This window comes from Carassius gibelio, chromosome A12, assembly GCF_023724105.1.
Source record: "Carassius gibelio isolate Cgi1373 ecotype wild population from Czech Republic chromosome A12, carGib1.2-hapl.c, whole genome shotgun sequence".
NCBI classification, from domain to species: domain Eukaryota; kingdom Metazoa; phylum Chordata; class Actinopteri; order Cypriniformes; family Cyprinidae; genus Carassius; species Carassius gibelio.
The window spans coordinates 13845232-13871269 of NC_068382.1; the positions used below are offsets into that span (position 1 = coordinate 13845232).

General features: G+C 37.1%; 1 protein-coding gene across 2 annotated transcripts in view; it reads right to left on the reverse strand.

Moving 5' to 3' along the window:
• The window catches only part of LOC128025212 (thyroid hormone receptor alpha), a 122936-nt gene that overhangs the window by 48287 nt on the left and 48611 nt on the right, over positions 1-26038 (reverse strand). The gene's annotated exons all lie outside the window — the stretch shown is intronic.

The window sequence follows — 26038 nt, forward strand, 5'->3', positions numbered from 1 at the left end:
ACTACTGCCAAATGTATCTCAATGGGTCCTGCACACAGTAGAAAAAGGCTACCGCATTCAGTTCGGCTCCGTGCCGCCAGTATTCAACGGGGTCGTTCAGACAATAGTCGGCCTCAGGCAGGGTCTGGTTATGGAACAGGAAGTGAAAACCCTATTAGAGAAGGAGGCCATCGAGGTGGTCCCTCCTCAAGACAGGGAGTCCGGATTTTACAGCCGGTATTTCATAGTTCCGAAGAAGGATGGGGGGCTGCGTCCGATTATAGACCTGAGGGTCTTAAATCGTTCAGTTATGAGACTAAAATTCAGAATGCTCACAATCAAGCATGTTGTAGCGCAGATCAGGTCCGAGGACTGGTTTGTCACAATAGATCTCAAAGACACATATTTTCACATATCCATCCTTCCACAACACAGGAAGTTTCTGAGGTTCGCTTTCGGGGGCGAAGCTTACCAATATCGAGTACTTCCCTTCGGCCTTGCACTCTCACCCCGCACGTTCACAAAATGTGTAGACGCGGCTCTGGTCCCCCTGCGCATGCAGGGCATCCGCATTCTCAACTATATTGACGATTGGTTGATCTTAGCTCAGTCAGAGCAGGCTGCGGTTCGGCATCGAGATGTCGTCCTCGCACATATGGGGGAGCTGGGTTTGAGACTGAACGACAAGAAGAGTGTGCTTTCTCCGGTTCAGAGAACCACCTATCTAGGCGTAGTATGGGATTCGACTGCGATGCAGGCATGATTGTCCCCTGCTCGTATCGAGTTGATCCGCATCTCAGTCGAGAGAGTCAAAGAAGGCCAGTCACTCACTGTCAAACAATTTCAGAGATTGTTGGGTCTGATGGCAGCTGCGTCCAACGTGATACCTCTTGGCCTGCTGTACATGAGACCCCTACAGTGGTGGCTCAAGACCAAGGGATTTTCCCCGAGGGGCAATCTACTTCGCACTATCAAGGTCACGCGGCGTTGCCTACGTGCCTTAGACGTGTGGAAGAAACCTTGGTTCTTGAAACAGGGCCCGGTGCTGGGAGCTCTTTGTCGCTGTGTAATGCTAGCGACAGATGCATCCCTCACTGGCTGGGGTGCAGTCATGAGTGGCCACCCTGCCCGTGGTCTGTGGAGCGATCACCATCAAACATTGCATATCAATTGTCTAGAAATGCTAGCAGTTTATCGTGCACTGAAGCACTTCCTCCCAGACCTAAGGGGTCACCATGTGTTGGTGCGCACCGACAACACATCGGTGGTCTCTTATATCAACCACCAGGGAGGTCTGCGTTCGCGCCCTTTGTACAAGCTGGCGCACTGGATCCTGGTGTGGTCCCAGAGCAAACTCCTCTCATTAAGAGCAGTATATATTCCTGGGAAACAAAATGTGGGAGCAGACACACTGTCGAGGCAGGGGCCCGGGGAATGGAAACTTCACCCACAAGTAGTGAAGCAGATATGGAGAGTATTTGGCAGGGCTCAAGTAGACCTATTTGCATCTCAAGAGACGTCTCAATGCCCCCTTTGGTTCTCTCTAGTTCATCCAGCTCCTCTGGGACTGGACGCTATGGTACAGACCTGGCTGAGGCTTCGTCTGTACGCATTTCCCCCTATTGCTCTGCTCCCGGGAGTTCTGGCGAGAGTGCGCCGGGACGGGGTCCGTCTGTTGTTAGTAGCCCCGTTCTGGCCGGGCCGAGTATGGTTCTCAGATCTAGTCTCGCTCGCTCCCACTCCACGTTGAAGGTCTACGTGGCGGCTATTGCGGCCTACCACGCCCTTCTCGATGGCCAGTCTTTGGGAAGACACCCCCTAGTTACACGTTTCCTCCGCGGTGCGCTGAGGCTGAAACCTCCAGTACGGTCCCGTATTCCCCCGTGGGACTTGGTTGTGGTGTTAGAGGCAATGTGCAGACCCCCATTTGAACCTATTCAAGATATCTCAGACAGACATCTCACACTTAAAACCTCCTTTCTGTTGGCCTCTCTGGCCAATCACCTCTCTGCGGAGAGTAGGAGACCTTCAGGCCCTCTCTGTGGCCCCTACTTATCTTGAGTTTGCACCAGGCATGACTAAAGATGTGAATCTATAATTTGCATAGTCATGAAAATAAAGAAAACTCTTTGAATGAGAAGGTGTGTCCAAACTTTTGGTCTGTACTGTATTTAAATAGAAAACAGTTATTTCAAACTGTAATTAAATTTCACAGTATTACAGTTTTTCTGTAGTATTATCAAATAAAGGCTACCTTGGTGAGTTTTCTTTTAAAATCATTCAAAATATCTTTCCATACCCAAACTTTTGATCAGTAGTATATTTTTTAAAAACAACTCTCAATATCTCACACAATATTACTTCTCTAGTAAATGTGTTTTTAAGGTTGCTATGGAATTTTCTAAGAAAATAAGACACACACACACACACACACACACAAAAAGTGTACTTTGGAGCAAAAGTAGACATATCTACTAAAATCAACTACTTTGTGTTAATATTCATGGTTAAAGAAAATGGGTTCCCCCAAAAGAACACTGTCTTTCCAAGACCATTTTTACAGTTGAGAGGCAGAGAGAAAAACAGCGAGGGAGTAAGAGGAGAAACAGATTGACAGATTGGAAGAGAAACAAAAAATGGTGAAGAATGGAGAATAAAACGAGAGGCCGTGCACCTGAGACACACGGTGAGGGACGCTGAGGGACTCTGATTAAGTGGTGCGGCTGAATAGGTTCCATTCTTCCTCAGCACTCTCTATGACTCCGGTTTCACAAGAGGAATGCTGCTTATAGAGTCAGATACACACACACACACACATAGCAAAAAGGCATTGGCTTTCTGTGAAGTGTGTATCATTCATGGGAGTTACGCTCCCTCGGACAAACAGTCATGGCTGGGAAAGTATGAGAGGCTTCTGGGTCTCGTTCCATCCTGCTTTAGTAAACGTCATGCTGCCATGCTTTCCTCTCTCAACACGACATCATTGAAACATATGAGGTAAATATTGTGGCTCCCCCACCTAAATCACTCCAACAGCGACCGGCGGTCACCCCCAGATCCCCACATGACCGGCGCAGTCCCTCAGACCCACCTATAGGGTCCAAACACAAACAAACAGGTCTATATATTGAATCATTTCACAGAGGGACAGAGGAGCAGATTAAAGCGCCATCAAACCATCAACCTAACATCTCTCTCGACAAACGAGTCAGTACTTGGTCAAGCTAGGATCTGTAGAGATCATCTTGTGCTAGTAGACTGCATCTTGTCCTTTATTCGCCACAATTGGCCTCAATCTGCAGTAATGTACACTGATTGATTACCATTGAGCAATACAATGCCCTGAAATGGAACAGATGAACACATCTCTACAAACTGTCACACCACAACACTATAATTATGACTTTTTTTTAAACTTCCTAGCCTTTGAACAAAACATTCCTCATTTCATTTGATTATATTTATTTATTTAAATTGGTTACAGCATTATCTTATGTGTTATGTGTTTTGCATTCTCAAATGCACAAGATGGAGAGTTTGAGCCGCTCCGACATATTAAAAACCCCAGATCATGAGCTGCCTCCATCTAAATGAACTCAGGAAAAACTGGGAGCTTTTTAAAAAAATAAATAAATAAAAAAAAAAAATCATGGTTTCCCTTTCATTGTCCCTGTCTCTTTCCAGATAAAGTGCAAATTAACAGACCTGAATGCAAAAATACACAGATTAAAATATTACAAAACAGCACAAAAATGCCAATTCCTACTACAGACACGGCTAATTCCCAGTTTTAATTAATCAGGTAAAACAATGGCAGCATTAGCATTTCTTGGGATTCAACAATGTTAATTCAATTCAATTCAATTCAATTCAAGTTTATTTGTATAGCGCTTTTTACAAAACAAATCATTACAAAGCAACTTTACAGAAAATTATGTTTCTACAATATTTAGTAGTAGCTAGTAGTTTGTGCACATTTGACAGGATTTTAGAAAAAATAAAAATAATAATAAAACTAGTGATAGCGAGGCGCTCTGATTGTTTTTGTTGTAGAATACAATAGAGGATATATTCACACGTTATATAAACGGAAACGATGATGTATAAATAGTCAAAGTTAAAGTTATAAGTTAAAAATAGTCAATGAAAAGAATATAGTGACGGAGCTCAAACGCAGTACAGCCGTCAACCTGTACTCTGGTAATGGTGTAATAATGTTACACAGGTTTACTGCGCAACTTTCCCCAAGAACTCATTTTGGTCATATAAAATAATCTGACGAGCATGAATCGTAGAAGACGAGGAAAACACAAACACAAACATTGCATGTTTGACTACTTTCTAGGGTCAAAAATGACAGTAGGCTCAAAAGCAGGGTCCTACCAAACCAATGAAAATGTTGCCGATTTCTTACTCTCATTTAGACTTGTAATTTGTGTTTGTTCATTTTTAGTCGATATGATATTGTCTCTTTCTGTGGTGAGATAAGGGAGTTGAGGAGCTCAGCATGTCCCATTTGTGCACCTATAGACCCACCACACAGCATATACACCACAATCAAACAATCCCACCACAGACCTCACGGTGATTAAAAGAACACTTTCCAGCTCTCGCTCTTCCTCAAATGTTCTCTCACCTCCATTAAACACCAGCTGTTCACACTAATGAGCATTTCATCGATGAATGAATTATTGCTCATCACACAACTAATGGGCAATTTTGTATGGATTTAGAAATAAACTGCAGATGTTCTCGGTTCACTCAGAAGCTGAGAACAGAGATGTTTTTTTCTACAGTATGAGAGAAGGAACAAAGAAGTGAAGAGGACAGATTTCTAATGTTGAAGCATCATTTTGACAGCTCCAGTGTTAGTGACAGCTCCTGTATATACTTTGAAAAACTAGTGGTAGACAAAAGTGGGCTTCTAGTAGAGATTGTTTTGCAAAAATCAGGCTTCAAATAGTAACAAGAGCATTTCCAAATGACAATACTGGGACTTACAAAAAAAACTAAATACTGTCAAACAAACCTTTGAACATTTATGAACACTAGTACTGCTGTAAAGGTAATATAATGCATTGTAATGAAAGTATCAGAAATGTACTAGTCAATATTAAAGTGTGAAATCAAATCATCAATGAGAATTTAATTCTATTAGCATGATCTCTTCAGTGGAACATTTATAATTTATTCAAACAAATTCTTTGAGACACACAGCCAGATTGTTTGCGTAAAACTCAAGAAGAAGCAAATAATATATATATATATATATATATATATATATATATATATATATATATATATATATATATATATATATATATATACATTTTTTTTTTTTTTTTATCCATTTATGGTTATTCGGGGGAGAATATGAAGTGAATATAATGTGACGTACAGATGGTTTCATACATCTAAAAGCAGTCATTCTAAAAGTGTCGATCTACTCGTCAAAGTCTAAACATCCCGCTATGATGATTTCAACAATTCATAATGTTAACATTAATCACTGTAACAACTTTCTATGGCAACTGTCATTTACAGCATGATTTTTTCCTGAAAAAAAAAAAAAGTTTATATATACAGTACAGAAAAGTTTGGACACACCTTCTCATTCAAAGAGTTTTCTTTATTTTCATGACTATGAAAATTGTAGATTCACACTAAAGGCATCGAAACTATGAATTAACACATGTGGAATTATATATGGAATTATATACATAACAAAAAAGTGTGAAACAACTGAAAATCTGTCATATTCTAGGTTCTTCAAAGTAGCCACCTTTTGCTTTGATTACTGCTTTGCACACTCTTGGCTTTCTCTTGATGAGCTTCAAGAGCTAGTCACCTGAAATGGTCTTCCAACAGTCTTGAAGGAAAAAAAAAAAAAAAACATGTCTCAACATTTTACCATTACTATCTACTAGTGATCATAAATTCATACAGTATGTCTTGGGTTGTGCTGCGAACTTTAGATGCATAAACAGGAATGGACAGCTGCGGTCAGGCTCATGTCAAAGCAACACTTTGCATGTTGTGTTTGTAATGTGTCATTTAATGCAAATGATGGGAACCTTGACATTAGAACCCATTATGTCCAGGTGTGCTGACAAACAGGTTAAACAGGTGTGAATAAATTATACATTGCTGAACATAGCCTCAACAAGGCATACACACAAATGCAAATAATATTTTAGTTTGTATATTTTAATCTGTACTTACAATAAATTTATGATTAGAAATAATGTGTTGTGTAATGAAAACAGGGAAAAACTGGGAAAATGTCATGCAGGTAAAGATATGATTAAAACTTAACTTAATATATATCTTTATTATGTGGAAATGAAATAAACACTTATGACTTTTCATAACTTTCACGTGATTTTTATCAAATTTGCTTTAAGACATCTTTTTAGTTGTTAATGTTTGTGATGCAAGATATGTTGCTATCATATCGTTTATGGACATTGTTGTTGTTTTTCAATGTAGGTGTTTAGAATAAATAATGTTAGAAACTAAAATCAGCCTACAATGGCTGATTTATGTCCAAAGAATTCCAAAATCGAATTTAATATTTAAAATCAACTTATTGGAATCAATATATCAGTGAATTATGAGTGAACTCTAAATTTTTCTATAATCAATACATGGTGTTTCTTTATCTTGAAATAACTAAAGTCAAACCTGTTATTCAATGCAAAAATATTCATCAATGATCCAGTTAAATGCAATATAAAAAAAGAAAGTTATTCCATAGCCAAACTAAGAAAGACGGCAGGAGGAGAGCGACTGAAAAAGTAAAACGATTAGAAACGTCATCATTATGTTTTATTCCATAAGTTCAGGGGTAAAAAAACAAAAACTAAAAAAACATGCAATATGATTAATAATTCAGAGTCAGACCAGAATCATGCATTAAGAAAGTAACAGTCGATTTTCATGTTCCTGTTTCACACTGATAGAGGGAGCCGATAAACAGGCCTTGTGTGTGAGCATGTGATCACGGGGCCTGTGCAGCTTCAGCGCAGCAATAAAAGGATCATACGCACTGTATGAAACATCCAAGCTTTTGGCGGGGCACTAAGCTCCCCATGAGCACTCTTCTGCTTTGATACCCCACGCTGCTACATGCATCTTACAATCTGTAGTAACACTTGCTTTTTCATGTCTCACCACATCCTGCTTTAAATCTCCCCTCACCTGCTCTGACAGGTAGCTTCATGACTCTAAACGCAAACATGTTACTGGAGAAATGTAATGAACTGCCAGAACAAAAATAAATGTCAGTGATCCTGCGATATCAGAGGGAGTAAGATCCATTGATTATGAGTCATCTGTAATCCTGCAGTTTCATACATGGCAAGGCTACTACTGTACATCTGCAAGCCCACGAGTGTTTGCATAACTACAACTAAACTAGCAAGGAGCCATTAATGGACACTGTAGTATATTTGTAATGCTTTGTATATAAATCTATGTGTGATGAATTTGCTTCAAATGCTGTCTAAGATATTCCACTATTATTTAAAAGTTTAAATAATTATTTAAAATATATATAATATTTAATAAGACTTTATATAGTCTTATTTATCTTATGCTTATGCTTACCATGACTGCATTTATTTGATTAAAAAAACACATTAAAAACAATAATATAGTGAAATATAATTACAATTTAAAATAAGTCTTCTATTATTAAAATATTTTTATATCTGTGCTAGCAAAGCCAAATTTTCATAAGCTACTGCTACAGGCTTTACTGTCACATGGTCCTTCAGAAATCATTATAATATGCTGATTTAGTGCTCAAGAAAACTTTCTTATCAATATGCAAAACAGTTATTCAGCTTAATGCAATGTAATAATGCAATACTTTTCTTCCACAGAACAGCATTTATATAACATATTTTTTTGTAGCAATATAAACATAGTCATGTTTGATAAATGTAATGCATCCTATAATTTATATATATAAGTTATTGCTTGAGTAGACTGCTTGGTTCAAACTAGCCTTCAATTCCACACGCTTCTATGGACAGAAATAGATCCAGAAATATGTTTATGCCAATTAAACAAACTTACACTTAAACCTGAGTTCACACCAAAAAAAGTCTGCATTCTAAAAAGCTGGCTTTAATTGCTTGTGTGAACTAAATGAACTATAATAAAACAATGTACTATAATAAAACAATAACCTTGCCAACATAAAGATAAACACCACCTAATTTGCACAGGGAAATCCTGAATTATTTACCACATTGTATCTTGCTGCAAAGCAAACATTACTAGACAATACACTGGCAAATGTGCAATTAGTATCACTCAGAGGTAATCTTAATCTTTCTTCCCCTAATGAACTAAGCATTATGTGTACGACCCATAAGGGACATTTCAGTACCCCACAAAGACTTAGGGAAATGAAACGTAATAAAAGTATTATCATCATCATTGGCATATCCCCCTTTTCCCCTCGACCCTGCTCCACGTCTCCATGCGAGGGCTAATCACATTGTGCTGTATATGTAATTACGGACCTCATTAACCAAATCCCAAGAGTCATTAGGGATTAACTAACATCCATACGGTTTGCATCATAGTTACATGCATATCTGCGTTATTAATTTAGCCCGCCCCCCATCACCACTCCAGGTTGAGCCTCTGGAGGAGCTCTGCTCAGGTCAGCGACCTTAGGAGAGGAACGCAGAGGCATATTTTCACTTAACTGAGTATTGTGGATTTAATTAAATCTCACTGACAGGGAAATTTGAAGGTGGCACTGAGCCTGCGGACTCAACCTGAACAGGCAGACATGCTTTGTGCTCTGCCAAGGATGTGCTTATCACTCTCCCTCTATCTATAGCTTCTTTATCTTCTTTATAGCCTTATACCATCCTTAAGGCACTCTCACTCGTCTTCTTTGTTTATCTTTGTGCTGATGAGCTTCATGTGTAATATAGTGAAAGAGTGTCTTTATGATGAGACTAGACAGTAAACGACGGGTAAAACCAAGCCAAGTTAACATACTACACTCATAAAATGCCATCTGCCCAAGCCATACATACTGTACACACGAAAAGTTAAGTGTGATAAGAAGCACTACAAATCTAATTAAAAATTAGGTAATTGCATGTTTTCTTGGTTATTCAAATGAATTAGAATCAAGCCAATATCAATACTTGATAAAATAACACTTCAAATGAAAACAAATGAAAACAAGAGATTCTTGGAAAAAAAAATTTAGTTTTTTTTTTAGTTGTTTTTATTATGTGCATCACATAACGTGTTATTATTTAATAAAAATAAATACTTTACATGTAATATTTATTTTATAATTTCTAATATCTTGTCAATTTACAATCTGTTCAAAATGGTTCATTCTACTCAAATGTATGCATGCTTTCCTTTTTACATAATTTAAATACAGGACAAATGTAAATAATAAAAAATATAATAATAATAATAATAAAAAGGCATCTTAAAATGTTTTTGAAAGATGTCTATATATCCTATATATATATATATATATATATATATATATATATATATATATATATATATATCCTACCATGGCTGCATTTATTTGATCAAAAAACACATTAAAAACAATAATATAGTGAAATATTATTACAATTTAAAATAAGCTTTCTATTTTAAAATATTATTATTTCTGTGCTAGCAAAGCAGAATTTTTAATCAGCTACTGCTCCAGGCTTTACTGTCACATGGTCCTTCAGAAATTATTATATTATGCTGATTATATCTATCTGTCTGTCTATCTATCTGTCTATCTATCTATCTATCTATCTATCTATCTATCTATCTATCTATCTGTCTGTCTCTCTATCTATCTACAAGATAAAAATAAAAACTGTTGCTATTCATGTGGCTCTTCCCACACTTTAATGATCACCCAGCTGTTGTCTAACACCCCCTCACCCTTATTACATAAAAAAGAAATAGCATTCTGAAATCTGTTAGTACAGATATCACCTTCTGAGCCACAGAGTCAACCCCATTAAATCCATTTCCCCTAATCTGGGTAAAGCTGGCCCTGAGCAGGAAATACTTACTGCAGCACAGACCCGGGAGAAAAAACCATTGTGCTGTGATGCAAAGCCTGCGCTGAGGAGGATCTGATTAGCAAAGTACTTCTCCTTTGGGAGCTCCAACCAGCTTCACTCTGGCATGTTCTGCCCAGACAAACACCACTCCACCGGGCAGCAGACACGCTGCTCACACTGCTGGGAAGAGCCCAGCAAGAGTGGTCTAAGAGTTTTAGAGACCTCTGGCAAATACTTTATTCTTTTTATAAGCATAAATTTTGATAAATTTAGGGTCAAAACAGGAAATAAAACTGAAAAATATGGAACAAAATTATTAGTATTTTTTTTTTCAGTGTGAGCAAGATAAAGGTGTGCTAAAGGTGTGATATTAATCATTGTGAAAAACAAGATGTCACTCTCTCACACTCCTCAAAGTCAATGGAAGTTGATATGCAAGCAATAAAACGAAGTTATCAGCACAGTATCCATTGCACACTGGTAACTGGATCACCGCACACCTTCTTGTTTCTAATGTCAAGGCAGCTGATACACATTTACTGCACTACTGGTATAAAAAAGGCACACCCCTGAAACACTCCCATTAAAACATTAACATGTGCACAGAGAGGAAGTCCTCTCTTTCCTGCGGCATGGTGGTTACATATCCTGCTTTGTTGCCACAGCAACGGAGGGGTTCGCTTTTGGTTTTGGTTTAGCATTTGATCTTTGACTGGGGTAGCAGAACGTTTCTGAGAACCACCAACAGTCCCAAGTTATGTACTGAGTCAGATACCTTTTTCACTTTATGAGAGGCCCAAACTGAGAAAGAAAATATTCTATTTGCTGTTTTTATATTTTTGTATCTATTATTATTTATATGACCAAAAAGTAAAATGAAATTCTGATAGCTTGTTATGTAAATGAATGAGATTTATATAACAGTATGGCAGACTACTGTACCAACTTAAAGGCACAATATGTAAGTTTTCGCGAGTTCACTTCGAAGCTTGATGACGATATGAACAAGAGTGGAACAATGAGAGATGTCAAATTATGTTCATGGATGTAATCTTTTTTTTTTTTTTATCACCTGTACCTTCTAAAGTTTTTCAAACAGCGAATAAATTATACACAGAAAACGAGCATAGAACAATTACATTGTCAAGGAACAGTATGACCGACCTGAGTCTAGCGCGAATTCAAGCACTCTCAAAAAACTCCCTTTATAATCAGTAAAGTTGTCTATACGATGTTTGATGAACGAATCTTCAATTTACATCACACGTACATCAGCACTTTGTTGTTTCTGATGAGAGGATTTGCAAAAGAGCAGAATTCATTCAGGGAGAGCACACACTGAACAAAAAAATGCATTTCGCGATGACTCATCTGAACGCCTCTGATTGGCTGCAGCATTCATAAGCTCAATGATTGGTTATAATGTGCAACACTGTAAAAATGCCAAATAAGAATCATGGTGCAACAACAACGAGCAGATCTAAATTTAATGCTGCAGTCAACACTTTTCATTTCATTTTATTTACGACAGCCATAATGGATTTAGTTTAACTATATACAGTATGTGCAGTGTCTTCCCTAAGCTTAAGACTACCTAAATATCCGCTTCACCCACTAGCATCACAACCCTATCTGTGTAAGATCTAGACCCTATTAAACAACATCCCATCTAGCTATACTATGCCGCACATTCCGTGGTTAAATCCGTTTACATTTTGTTTAATTAAGCAAGGAGATGACATTACCTTGGGATACGATCCAGTTTGGCAAACAGTAAGAATTAACATATTAACTCAGGAAGGGACTTATAACTCAGGAAGGAATGCAGGCTCCATAGCTCTCGAGACCTGTTTGTGTGGTTGAACAACTCTTATGGGGATGTTTAGATTAATTAAGCATTTGCAAAACTAATAACATGTGAAGCAGAGAATGAATTGAATTTGTTGAGTAAGTATCCAACCAGAGCAGTTTCTTAAGGCCATGTAAGGAAATGGAGGCAGAAGGGTGATACACCGCTGACTGGCTTACTTGTCTTCCTGCTGTTGGTATTTCATCTGGGTTAAAGTTGAAAGCTATCATGAACTGATTGGAATTTCAGCTTCGCTCCTATCCAACGACCCTAATCCCTCCCCACAGGAACTGCATCTGTATAGGTGGAAACACCTGTACAGGTAACTCTGATTACGATCATAATCAACAAAAAGACGAAGAAATACGATAGAGCATGAAAGGGCAGTACAAACAAACAATGTCAAATGAGCAGTACCTTGTAGTACCATTTATATTGCATTAGATAGTTTGAGTAGGGATGCACCGTAATGGCATTTTCAGTTTTCTGACGAAAGACAAAAACGGCTGAGAGATGAAAATATATGATGCGGAGTACCTCATATCCTCATATGCTCTGATAATAATAACTTTGTAGGACTATATATTATTTGCATAATTAGAAAAAAAAAAAGTTATATCTGATTCTGTCGCATTAAACTGAATAAAAATAATATTTTGATATTTAATATTAATTAATTTCCAATTTTATTGTTACTTTCAATAAAAGTGTGGTTATTTTATTGTCTTCACTGAAATTATTTAGTTAAAAAAGTCTTACAAATTACTTTATAATATTTAACAAAATAATTATTACAAAGTATTTACAGTTTTGGTTTTCGTCCAAGCGTATCCAAAATGTTCATTTTGGTGTGTTCCTAAAAAAAAAAAAAAAAAAAAGCATAGGTCCACACTGAAAATTTTAAACCTGCAAGTTGAAGTATTTTGAAAAACATGAAATAATAATAATACTTTTTTTTTTTTACATAAAAGGTTTAAAATCAAAGCTGAACTAGTGCTGAGTCCCAATTCGTCTACTTATACTACGACCTAAAAGTATGTACTTTTTTTGTGAGGAAAAAGTACATACTTTTGAGTGTGTAGCAAAAGAGTATGCACGTTCTGGGACATACTTCGATGACGTCCTGCAACGTGAACGACAACGTGGTTGCCTAGTTACGCACACCACAACTGTTAACGTTTCATTCATTCTTTATGTCCAGTAAAATTTTATTTACTATTCCCTTTTTTTCTCATCGTTTTATTTTTCACGATAAAATATAACTTTAATTAAGGTTAAACATTTGAATTCTTACACTTAAAAGCTGAGGGCTATTTAGGACGGATAGTATGCGAATTGGACTCAGCATAGGCGTTTCTCAATGTCAAGGATACTTCCTTGACAGGACTGGTCCTTCCAAGTCACTTCCTTCAGAGGCTAGGCTAACGTAAATAAAAACTGTTAATGCTCCGAATCCGCTAACGTTTGACATTTTTGAATTTTTGAACAAGATAGCTCAAGAAACAATAAAGCTGTGCACATAGGATTGTGGGTGTTTTTAGAGTGTGAAGAGCGCGAAGGCTACACATGTGCATCCTTTCCTGTGTATGGGATATTTTTCGAACAGAGGACTCAGTTCTTGGTTGAAATTCCGAGGATCCTCGACATTGGAACAGTCCTGCGACGGATGTCGATGACGTAGCATCCTCGAAATTCTGGCTTCCGAGGATCCTTTCTTGACATTGAGAAACGTCTACTGTTTACTTTAGCCACATTCATAGTGAAACTTGCTAATTAGCACATTATTAGTAAAGGTGATTTCCTTTAAATACATTATACTCACTGCTTTTGTATGTGATGCTGGATCATGAATGATTTGCGCGAACATAAACTCATTTAAGTAGAACAAGGGCGCATTTCCTTTAGATCCAAACATAAGTTAAACCTCTGTGATTTCAGTCACTCAGATGTGGGAAGTAAATGACTACTGCTATGTTCATTATTACTTCCAACAACAAAACACCTCAATCACTTTGGAGTCATGCTTGTCCGCATCTCGGACTGATGATGGCTCACTCAGGGTGAGTCTGAAGTATGACAAGTCCAGTCTGTGCTGAAACGCTGCTGTCAATCAATCAATCATGGGATGGGCCTCCGACTGTGTGACGTCACACGGTCAGATGGCTCGATTTGAGAAAGGGGAACACTTGGTGGATTTTTATCATTATAGGATGGTTGTGTACACACACTGCCAACACACATTTCAGTTCAAACAACTCATAAAAGTGCAGGTACATGTAGCATTATATGACTCCTTTAAGCATCTACTCTTAAATAATACCATAATTTTACTAGTAAACCAAAGGCTTCATGGACTATCAATTTGTTTTAGGTACTTCTTTGGATTTAGTATTTCATAATATTCATAAGTATATAATATGTCCATATTTATAATACTATCTATAGTACTTCTGCTATTTCAAATTAGTTTCTTTGAAACTTCAATATTTGAAGAGATTGTAATTCATGCAATTACCCAAATAATATAGTCAGACGAAACTGTCATATCACGCGTCATGTGACAAATCTGCCACATCTGTGCATGGAAGGTATCAATTGAAATGTTCTGCAAAATCTGTCAACGGTGAAAATCAATAGTAGAGTCCAACAGTTTAACACCAATACTGGACATAAATAAACACGTTCAATATAAAGTATTCAAAACAGTTAAATTCTTATATTTGTAGTAAAGTTTAATTGAACTGCTGCATCAGTCACACAGTGCTCGTGAATGAACACCTCATAACGAGCTTGACGCACCGTCACAGAAACACGATTGAGATGTGTCCTAACATAAGTGGGGAATTAAACTCAGTTAGTGAGGGCTTGTTTTAAAATAGTGCACATATACAGTATTGTTCAAAATAATAGCAGTACAATGTGACTAACTAGAATAATCAAGGTTTTTAGTATATTTTTTATTGCTACGTAGCAAACAAGTTACCAGTAGGTTCAGTAGATTGTCAGAAAACAAATGAGACCCAGCATTCATGATATGCACGCTCTTAAGGCTGTGCAATTGGGCAATTAGTTGAAAGGGGTGTGTTCAAAAAAATAGCAGTGTCTACCTTTGACTGTACAAACTCAAAACTATTTTGTACAAACATTTTTTTTTTTCTGGGATTTAGCAATCCTGTGAATCACTAAACTAATATTTAGTTGTATGACCACAGTTTTTTAAAACTGCTTGACATCTGTGTGGCATGGAGTCAACCAACTTGTGGCACCTCTCAGCTGTTATTCCACTCCATGATTCTTTAACAACATTCCACAATTCATTCACATTTCTTGGTTTTGCTTCAGAAACAGCATTTTTGATATCACCCCACAAGTTCTCAATTGGATTAAGGTCTGGAGATTGGGCTGGCCACTCCATAACATTAATTTTGTTGGTTTGGAACCAAGACTTTGCCCGTTTACTAGTGTGTTTTGGGTCATTGTCTTGTTGAAACAACCATTTCAAGGGCATGTCCTCTTCAGCATAGGGCAACATGACCTCTTCAAGTATTTTAACATATGCAAACTGATCCATGATCCCTGGTATGCGATAAATAGGCCCAACACCATAGTAGGAGAAACATGCCCATATCATGATGCTTGCACCTCCATGCTTCACTGTCTTCACTGTGTACTGTGGCTTGAATTCAGAGTTTGGGGGTCGTCTCACAAACTGCCTGTGGCCCTTGGACCCAAAAAGAACAATTTTACTCTCATCAGTCCACAAAATGTTCCTCCATTTCTCTTTAGGCCAGTTGATGTGTTCTTTGGCAAATTGTAACCTCTTCTGCACATGCCTTTTTTTTAACAGAGGGACTTTGCGGGGGATTCTTGAAAATAGATTAGCTTCACACAGACGTCTTCTAACTGTCACAGTACTTACAGGTAACTCCAGACTGTCTTTGATCATCCTGGAGGTGATCATTGGCTGAGCCTTTGCCATTCTGGTTATTCTTCTATCCATTTTGATGGTTGTCTTCCGTTTTCTTCCACGTCTCTCTGGTTTTGCTCTCCATTTTAAGGCATTGGAGATCATTTTAGCTGAACAGCCTATCATTTTTTGCACCTCTTTATAGGTTTTCCCCTCTCTAATCAACTTTTGTCTTGAACGACCCATTTTCCTCAGCTTTCAAATGCATGTTCAACAAGTGTTGGCTTCATCCTTAAATAGGGGCCACCTGATTCACACCTGTTTCTTCACAAAATTGATGACCTCAGTGATTGAATGCCACACTGCTATTTTTTTGAACACACCCCTTTCAACTAATTCAACTAATTGCCCAATTGCACAGCCTTAAGAGCGTGCATATCATGAATGCTGGGTCTCATTTGTTTTCTGAGAATCTACTGAACCTACTGGTAACTTGTTTGCCACGTAGCAATAAAAAAATATACGAAAAACCTTGATTATTCTGGTTAGTCATATTGTACTGCTATTATTTTGAACAATACTGTATAGGCCACTCAGATTACTTGTTAAAGTGCAAAGAAATACCTTATATCTGCAGATGATGTACATCTGTTTGTGGATGGAGACTTTGTAACGGTCAAAACTCTGTATTTTGCATGCATCACATTATAGCGTGGTTTGCATGAATATAACAACAAAGCGGCAGAGTGAACTTATTATCCATAGTGGTTTTCACGTAGTCCTTCTATGTCATCACCACATAGTGAGTGTTTTAAGTTAAGTGATCAGTCTTTAAGAGAAGGACTACGTGAGAGCCACTATGGATAGGTTGGTTATGCCGTCTTATTATTTTGTATTTCCTTTATTTGTAATGCCAAGGAAGATTTAATCTCTCATGTTTGAGAAGAGCGAGTTGCCGTGTACCAGCCATTACCAACTCCTTGTTTTCTTTCTTTTTCATTTCATGGATTTAACGAGTTATCCGAGTCAAAGCGTTACAACTTTTTCATGCGTCTGTGTGTGTGAGAGAGAAATGCGTTGCTGAAGTGAAATAGCTGGGCAGTTTGATAGCCGAATTATAATAGGCCGCCTAATAAAAATAAAAATAGTTATTATTATTTTTATTTTTTAATACATTAATAGAGAATGAGCCTCATATCGTATTGACAGAGACATCTGCTATCATCAATATCTCTGACTATCATCGATACACGATCACTATCACTCACTATCGGCACAACCCTAGTGTGTGTGGATGGATGGATGGATGGATAGATGGATAGATGGATAGATGGATAGATAGATAGATAGATAGATAGACAGACAGACAGACAGACAGACAGACAGACAGACAGACAGACAGAGAGATAGATACTTTTTTTGTCTTACTGCCTACCCTACAAAAGAGGATGCTTCTGTGCTCTGGTCCAGATGTGGAGCAGCAGGTGCATCATGTAGCATCATCGTGAGGGATTCATAATCAAACTGATTAACTGATTAAACAACACAGTAATGTGTTTCCGAGAAGCAGGAGGCTCTGTGTGCTAATCCAGCTCCTTATCCTATCCTACCATCACCACCAGAGAGGATGCAGCAAAACAAACACACATTTATTGAATTTTCCCTCTTAAATAATAGTGTCACTGCACAAATAGCACCCATTAACACCACTCAACACATTACCAGCAAAAAATCAGATCAGTTCAATCCACCATATTCTCTTGAACACTTAAGTATATGTAATAAATGAAATGCGAAAAAATATTGTCACATAACTAATGCTATGCAACATTTCTCCCACATTGCTACATACAAAAAAAAAATTAGTAAAACCTCTTGGATTTTTTTTTTTTTTTTATAAATAAATAAATAACAGATGTCATGAACCTCTCAGGGGAAATCCACTAATTCATTATGCTACAAAAAATAGCACATACTAAATTATTTCCATCTGTAGATTCATATCTTCCGATCTTCTTTATGCATTTTGAGTGACAATACCCAAGTTGTGTTTGCAGGAGGTCGATATTTCTCAATATTTCTAATAAGAGCTCAACATTTATGGTTATTACTTTTACCATGCCAGGTTTCATCAGTTCTACAGCACTAAATAGAATCTGAGGATAGAATTTTTGGATAATTACAATGTGCATTTAAATGTGTCACTCTGGGGGGAAAAAAAATTTAATATTACAACAACAAAACAGTTTAGCAATAAAAATGACAGTTTTGGCCAGTTGACATACCAATAGTTCAATAAAACTTATGTTTGTTGATCTTGTGGTTTATATCTTGCAAACTTAAATACCTGATATGTCTGTAATGTACTGACTGCTGCTGTTGGGGATATGGCAATTGGTATTTAAATATGCCAAAGTAACACAGGAGAAAATGACAAAATGAGCCCCAAAGAATTGTTGTTTTGTAATTTTTCATGTTTCATATTTCTTTATGTTGTAAATTCAAAATGACCGTCAGAAAGCTGTACAGATACTGCAAGCACTGCAAGCCGTTAAAATAGCAGCTTTTTTTAATCTGTGTACAAACGCCAGCAACCGTTCAATTACCAAGGTTCAGTACATGAACACAGCAAACAGACTGTCATTAACCTCCCAGTCTGTGTATGTCCCATGCCGGGAGCTCCCCAGGAAGTCTCCACATCCAAGTCTAATCCACTTACAAGACTTAACAGAGAGGAAGTTTCTTTGTCTCTCCCTCACACACACAAACCTACAGGCTATGGAAGTTCAAACAAAACTGTACATAGATAACCACCATTACTTTAGGGTGGTTATGCATATATAAATCTATTTGTATACGCTCACCAATTGAAAAAAAACTGCACACACTGCCACCTAAGCAGACAATTGCATCCATGTGTCTGAAAAATTATGTATATTCCTCGCATTCCTTTTCCTAATGAAGCTGATTAGACACCTGGAGAGTGGGGCAAAAGAGCTATTCACACTGACACTACCCTGAGCAGTAACATATGAGCCTTTTAAATGAAGCATATGACATTTTAAATTTGCAACTGGGAATTTATAATCACAAGGCAGTTAAAACTGAGTGAGCAATTCATATCAGCACTGCAAACCAGCGTGAAATCTCAGCTTTCCACAAAATAAAACAGAGTAGACATGAACAGGACAGCGACAATACCATAGATTACACACAGAGACAAGCATATACACATTTCCAAAATTTGGTTTTACGTTTGAAAATAAACTCACTGACTTTCTCAACCTGGAAAGCTCGAATCTGATTGGAAACATAGGAAAGAAAGTTGTTGTTTTTTTTCCTTTAAAAAGGAACCAATCTTAAAGGATGAAATAATCACTGAATTTGCCAAAGTTTGCCAGGTTAGTGAACAGCATTGCAGTACAACTGAGATACTATTATAGTTATATTTTTAATATTTCGATGTAGTTATTTTTTTATATTTAAATGTTTCAAAAGTATGCAAAGAAAAAAAAAATCCAAATAATGATAAAATAAAAAATGACAATCACTCACTGCTTTTAAACTGAATAACATTTGTAGCTTTAACAAGGAATACATTTAATTTAATGTATACAGTGAAGTTTATCAAAGACTATAGAATACCCAAGACATGTCACTCATATAGTTTGAATAGAAAAAATGCAATGCTCAATATGACCGCTCAATTGCAGGAAGCCAAGTCTCCTGAATGAAAGAGCCAATCGCTAATCGGTACGGTCATCACGTCACTGCAGCTGCCGATAGAAGTCCTGGTGTCTACAGAAACAGTCAGCGTTCTGAGAGACGTGCTCTTAGGACTGAGCGTGTGCACTTGCTGACCTAGCCTTAAAAATAAGATGTTTATAATGCTATTTGAGCAAAAGTAACAACCTATATGACACAGTTTTTGTCAGATTTTTTTGGTGATTTCAAATACGAGCATTTAGTACATTGAGGGAACGAATTAATAAATCGCGCACACGATTTAGCCTTAAATTTTTACTGCATGTCATGTGCGGGGCTCGGTAAATATATCCTTGTTCCATCTATTTATTTTCGCTATTGCTTGCAATTTGTTCATTTGTTCGTATTTACTGACGGATCACTTGACTTTTAATAATGTTTGAACTTTACATTTGTTTGGCTAGTAGTTTTTGCTTTGTTAATGAAACTGGAATCGAGAACTGTAAAACTGAACTTGTATTTAACATTTTTGTCATATAAGCATATCTATTAGAATACAGGATTTTTTTATTTTTTTATTTTTGCGGCAGGGCCTGTGAAAATGTTGGTAGGGCAATTAAAATTGTGAAAAGATAAATAAAAATAAAATACTAGCATTGGGCCCTGGACTAGCCTGTCCCAAAACTCTCAAATTAACATTTGTTAATGCAGCAATGTGGGAGGGAAGTGTCAAGAAATGGAACACTTACTTTTCCCCTTGCTCTATTTACCTAATGTCCCAAATTAAAAGGCTATAGGAAAACCTGTGCAGTTTTCCAGTGAAGGAGAGCAAAAGAAACCAAGGGACAGGGCGGAGATTCATTCTATGTGCTCTATACAGATGGCCGATGGATCATTTTTTTCTTCCAGGAAACCATTCATTGATGCAGGAGTGGCATATTGCAGAGGTTAGAAAAATCAATGATGTGTATAGAAGGTCTGAGCATACAAACCTGTGTCAAAAGCCAGAAACACTCTTGCACATGTGTACGCTACACTGTTGCATACTTTTGAGAAATGAGGGCCCCAGGACAGTACGTACTGTACTGTTCTCCACGCCTTGTGTTTTATCCGTGTGGGGGGATGGTATAAAGGTTTGGCCTGCCACTGCAGTGTAAGGGTTTTCGAGCAAGTGAGTGATCCAGGACGCATACAGGAAGAGATGCTGCAAAGATAATGCAGTATAGTGCGCGGAAAACAAAACCCTGGTGGATTACAAAAAAACTTCAGAGTAAAGGGGAAGATAAAAGCAGGGGGTTGAACCCAACATTCCTAAAAAAAAAATGAAAATAAATAAATAAAAAAACAAAGGAAGTGAGCTCCATAGATTCAAAATAGTAACCAGTCTAGTGGTGCCATTTATAATTTAATATGAGTGTTAATACTGGCTTGTCTTCAATGTATTTTTTCCATATCACTTAAAAAGTGTCCATTTTGACAAAGGCAAAACACGTGAAGAAAAAATTAATTACAAAAAAGATCAGTCATAGGAATATTTTCTGTCATTAATCTCATACTATTCTTTTCCATTTAATGTTTCATAGAAATTCAGAATAGATTATAGCATAGAAAGAGTACAAAGCGTCACTCATCTTTAAGTCATCATGATCTCATAAAGTTCAGTTGTAATCAAGCACTGAGAGTGAACTCTGGTCATCTTACTTTATTTTCACTGGGTCCAAACTAGGCAATTTCTTGAGTGAGATCTTTATCCAATCTTAAGACCACTCTCTTCTTAAAAAAAGGCTGTTCAAGGAAAGAGAGGGGGAGTAACGGAAAAGCAATATCCCACACAGATCTCACTGCTTACTTCATTTCCCCTCAGTGAGCTTGAAGTTCATCAGGCCTCAGCAGCGTCGCAGCAGGTGTAATTTATGAGGTGTAAAGAACGTTAGACTGTAACTGAAAAATATACTGTAAACTCCAGTTCCCCCAACTCACCTCTAACCCCAAAGCGTGAAGCCCTATAATAATGGTACAGGGCCTCTTACTCCTTGAGAGTCCGCCAAAGAAAATGCATATCAAATTTGGCTCTGGTTACTTTTCCGAAGCATAGCCACCAGAATTTTCTAACTTGTTTAACCAGCAAGTTATTTGGTCAACCAGCCTCACCACTTGTGGTAAATGGTTCAGCCACCTTCCAGACTACTAACACCAAACCAGCATAAACCAATATGGTTGTTCATTCTGGTCTAGCCAGTGTTTTATTCAAGTTCTGGAAACTTAACAGCTACCCATTAACTTTTGTATTTGTATGCTGCCCTGTCTTTATAAATGTACTTATTGGTATCAGTAATTTATTGGTACAGTGATTTATCATCTAAACCAAAACAGTTAACTTGGTTTGTTTGGTTATACAGTATTGTTCAAAATAATAGCAGTACAATGTGACTAACCAGAATAATCAAGGTTTTTCGTATATTTTTTTATTGCTATGTGGCAAACAAGTTACCAGTAGGTTCAGTAGATTCTCAGAAAACAAATGAGACCCAGCATTCATGATATGCACGCTCTTAAGGCTGTGCAATTGGGCAATTAGTTGAATTAGTTGAAAGGGGTGTGTTCAAAAAAATAGCAGTGTGGCATTAAATCACTGAGGTCATCAATTTTGTGAAGAAACAGGTGTGAATCAGGTGGCCCCTATTTAAGGATGAAGCCAACACTTGTTGAACATGCATTTGAAAGCTGAGGAAAATGGGTCGTTCAAGACATTGTTCAGAAGAACAGCGTACTTTGATTAAAAATTTGATTAGAGAGGGGAAAACCTATAAAGAGGTGCAAAAAATGATAGGCTGTTCAGGTAAAATGATCTCCAATGCCTTAAAATGGAGAGCAAAACCAGAGAGACGTGGAAGAAAACGGAAGACAACCATCAAAATGGATAGAAAAATAACCAGAATGGCAAAGGCTCAGCCAATGATCACCTCCAGGATGATCAAAGACAGTCTGGAGGTACCTGTAAGTACTGTGACAGTTAGAAGACGTCTGTGTGAAGCTAATCTATTTTCAAGAATCCCCCGCAAAGTCCCTCTGTTAAAAAAAAGGCATGTGCAGAAGAGGTTACAATTTGCCAAAGAACACATCAACTGGCCTAAAGAGAAATGGAGGAACATTTTGTGGACTGATGAGAGTAAAATTGTTCTTTTTGGGTCCAAGGGCCACAGGCAGTTTGTGAGACGACCCCCAAACTCTGAATTCAAGCCACAGTACACAGTGAAGACAGTGAAGCATGGAGGTGCAAGCATCATGATATGGGCATGTTTCTCCTACTATGGTGTTGGGCCTATTTATCGCATACCAGGGATCATGGATCAGTTTGCATATGTTAAAATACTTGAAGAGGTCATGTTGCCCTATGCTGAAGAGGACATGCCCTTGAAATGGTTGTTTCAACAAGACAATGACCCAAAACACACTAGTAAACGGGCAAAGTCTTGGTTCCAAACCAACAAAATTAATGTTATGGAGTGGCCAGCCCAATCTCCAGACCTTAATCCAATTGAGAACTTGTGGGGTGATATCAAAAATGCTGTTTCTGAAGCAAAACCAAGAAATGTGAATGAATTGTGGAATGTTGTTAAAGAATCATGGAGTGGAATAACAGCTGAGAGGTGCCACAAGTTGGTTGACTCCATGCCACACAGATGTCAAGCAGTTTTAAAAAACTGTGGTCATACAACTAAATATTAGTTTAGTGATTCACAGGATTGCTAAATCCCAGAAAAAAAAAATGTTTGTACAAAATAGTTTTGAGTTTGTACAGTCAAAGGTAGACACTGCTATTTTTTTGAACACACCCCTTTCAACTAATTGCCCAATTGCACAGCCTTAAGAGCGTGCATATCATGAATGCTGGGTCTTGTTTGTTTTCTGACAATCTACTGAACCTACTGGTAACTTGTTTGCCACGTAGCAATAAAAAATATACTAAAAACCTTGATTATTCTGGTTAGTCACATTGTACTGCTATTATTTTGAACAATACTGTACATTGGAAAAAACTAGGGCATGTGACATGAACCAAGGGTTGTAAGCAGTCAATAATCCTATAGGCGCAGACTGGTGAACAGTAAAGTCATACTCAGTATTGATGTATAGATACACATTTTGTGTTTTGGTTGCTTTTAAAACAGGGTTTAAAAGTTTAGCATTTCAATGTGCTTGAAAGTTAACCAAGACTGTATTTATTTAATCAAAAAATACAATACAATTTAAAACAAATGCTGCCTATTATAATATATTTTACAATTTAATTTATTCCTGTAATGGCAACATGCTGATTTGGTGCTCACGAAATGTTTCTTATTATAAAATAAGGTTGAAAACAGCTGTGCTGTGTTTTTGTGGAAACTGTGGCACTGTGATTTCTTTCTTTTTCTCTGAATCCTTTAATGAGTAGAAAGTACAAAAGAACATTTATTTGAAATAGAAATCATTGTAATGCTTTTACTGTCATTTTCTATCGATTTAATGCTTCCTTGCTGAATAAATGTAAATTTGTTTAAAAAGAAAAATAAGAGTTAGTATTCATTTATGTGGCAACATCCATTAAAACAAGTTAATTTAATAAATAAATGTGCTCAAATACATTTTTCTTCAACTTCATAAGTAGATAGGCTACTCCTTTTCCACTATTCAGTGAGGTGACATACAGCCAAGTATGGTGACCCATACTCAGAATTGGTGCTATGTATTTATCCCATCCAAAGTGCAAACACACACACCGTGAGCAGTGGGCAGCCATTTATGCTGCGATGCCTGGGGAGCAGTTGGAGGTTTCTGTGTCTTGCTCAAGGGCACCTAAGTCGTAGTCTTGCTGGCCCGAGACTCAAACCCACAACCTTAGGGTTAGGAGTCAAACTATCTAACCACTAGGGCACAACCTCCCCTATTCAGCAGAGACGCATATTTGTTCATCTGAGAACATGTTGCTCCATTTAGAGGTGCTCTCTCCAGCTGGTATTATCTAGTCTGCTGCATTTTTTTTTTCTAAAGCCCTCAGACTAGGGCCAGGATTACATGCAATTATGCTTCATAGAGCAGCTGCCTGTGGGACAGTAGAGAGAAAGAGGAAAACTGCTTTCATTCCTGACACAGCTAAGCTTCAGCAGAGGACAATCTAGCTGCTGACAGGTGTAGAGAACACCTCCTAATCCAAAAGATCCCGTAATTGTTTTTCAGCTTGAGACCCTAGGGCAGTACATCTGTTATACTGGGATAACCTGCTGGAAAAATAAATACTCTATGAGAACAAAAAAAAAGTTTGCATGTCTACACTCATAGGGTGTTGAATTCCATTTGAAGCTATTAGAAACTCTCATCGCTGGGAAGGGGCACGTTTTTTCAGCCAGACATACAGTAGGCTGGAATTCTGAGAATGTGTGTCTCCTATTTCCTTCTTAAGAACGGCTAGACTAGATGCCATTTATACCAAGGCTTTTGAAGACCAGGTCACCCCTCCCAATAAAATTCACAAAAGTAAACAGTATTTTTCCCGCAACTTCTGGGCCATCGAATTTGACCCTATTTGGTAGCTCAGTTGAGCCAAGAAAGTCTCACAAGCGGCCAGCGCTATATGTTTCTCAGTGGCATGCTACCACATTCTGTCATTCTGAACCAGAAATACATTTTGAGATTTAAAGGAAAGAATCTGCTTTCTAATAGCATAACTACACTTACACTTACACTTAGTTAAATGCTGGTAATCATAAATAATTGTTCAAAAAAATTTATTTATTTAATATTATGTTAATTTATTTTATTAAAACATTTTCAAAGGTTTGGGGCAGATGTGATTTTTGAATCTTTTTAAAAGAAGTATGTTGCATTTATTTAATAATAATAATAATAATAATAATAATAATAATAATAATAATGTGAAACATTATTACAATTCAAAATAACTATATTATATTTATATAAATGATATTACATAATATTATATTTGTACGGAGCCCCGCACATGACATGTAGGAAAAAATATTAGGCTAAATCGTGTGCACGATTTACTAATTAGTTCCCTCAATGTACTAAAACATGCACACGATTACTATTACATTCCCTCGATTTACTTTTTCCTTCACTCGATTTATAAATTGTGTGCACGATTTCATAATTCGTTCGCTCAATTTGCTAAATCGTGTGCACGATTTAGCAAATCCAGTGAACGCAATAGTAAATCAAGGGAACACAATAGTAATCGTGTGCACGTTTTAGTACATTGAGGGAACGAATTAGTAAATCATGCGCACAATTAATTTCTTTTTTCTTGCATGACATGTGCGGGGCTCCATATATTTGTATTTACAGAAAGCGGAGACCATACAGTATTTCTTACATGTATACTTATTTTATTTAAATCCTATAATGGCAAAGCTGAATTTTCAGCTGTTCTTATATGTAAATTTGTTATATTTCTTATTACCAAATCAAAAATGGTTGCTCTGTTTAATAGTTGGTGTTTTTTTTTTTTTTTTATGAGCTTTTTTAGTATTTTTT